Source organism: Propithecus coquereli, unplaced genomic scaffold (genome assembly GCF_000956105.1).
Source record: "Propithecus coquereli isolate 6110/MARCELLA unplaced genomic scaffold, Pcoq_1.0 Scaffold117, whole genome shotgun sequence".
Taxonomy (NCBI): Eukaryota; Metazoa; Chordata; class Mammalia; order Primates; family Indriidae; genus Propithecus; species Propithecus coquereli.
The window spans coordinates 362,953-364,182 of record NW_012135747.1 but is presented as its reverse complement, the minus strand read 5'-3'; the positions used below and the strand labels follow the sequence as shown (position 1 = coordinate 364,182).

The 1,230-nt window shown below is 37.3% G+C and overlaps 1 protein-coding gene across 1 annotated transcript in view; it reads right to left on the bottom strand.

The window, feature by feature from the left end:
• The window catches only part of NPFFR1 (neuropeptide FF receptor 1), a 23,645-nt gene that overhangs the window by 6,235 nt on the left and 16,180 nt on the right, over positions 1 to 1,230 (bottom strand). The gene's annotated exons all lie outside the window — the stretch shown is intronic.

Sequence of the window (1,230 nt, the reverse complement as noted above, 5' to 3'; positions counted from 1 at the left end):
ACCTCATAAGATACTTACAAATTGTAAAGGGAAAAATTAACTTTACAGAACACCCAAATTGCACAACATTCTGCAAAATAACTGATCAGTACTCTTCAAACATGTCAAGGTCGTGAAAGACAAAGAAAGATCAAGGACGTCTCACAGATTGGAAGAAACTAAGAAAAATAACTATTAAATACAGTGTGTCATCCTGGGTTGGATCCTGAACTAGAAAAGGACATTGGTGGGAAAACCAGTGAAATTCACATCAAGTCTGCAGATTAGTTAATAGTATCATATCAATGCTAATTTCCTGCTTTTTATGACCACATTACGGTTATTCAGGATGTGAACATTAGGAGAAGGTAGGTACAAAGTATGTGGGAACTCTCTGTTCTAGTTTTGCAACTTTTCTTTAAGTCTAAAATCATTTCAAAATAAAGAGGAAAAGAAAAGTCCACGAGACTCAAAAGGCTACATATTGTATTATTCCATTTATATGACATTCTCATAAAGGCAAAACTATACTTTCTGTCCCTACAAAAAATGGATCCATGGTGCCAGGGGATGGAGGGAGGGGCCAACTACAAAGGGACAAAGGGGAGCTTTTATGTAGTGATGAAATTGTTCTAAATCTTTTCTCCTCCTGCCCCAGCCTCCTGAGTAGCTGGGGCTACAGGCATGCACCACCACACCTGGCCAATTTTTTAATTTTTTTGTGGAGATGGGGTCTCATTATGTTGCCCAGGCTGGTCTCAAACTCTTGGGCTCAAGTGATGCTTCTGCCTGTGCTGCCAAAGTGCTAGGATTACAAGTATGAGCCACCATGCCTGGCCTTCTAAATCTTGATTGTAGTGGTAGCTACATGACTGTAAGTGTTCATCAAAACTTGTGGAACTGTACACTAAAAAAGGTGAATTTTATCATATGTTAAATTATACCCTAACAAAAATATTTAAATGTAAAATTTGCACATATTCACAGCACATTTTCTAAGCATGCATACAAACAAAAAGACACAAATAAGTATAACAGAATGGCTTCCTGTGAGTCAGAGAAGAGATGTGGAGTGGGGTAGGGGTATAGAAAGGAATAAATAAATAAACAAAAAATAAACAAGGGGCCTCCCAAGAGAGTTAAGTCACATAGTGCCATGAACTGTGGACATGAATAATTCAACACGCAGAAAGAAAGGAAAGAAAGAAGAAAGAAAGAAAGAAAGAGAAATTGTATGGTTTAATTTAATTG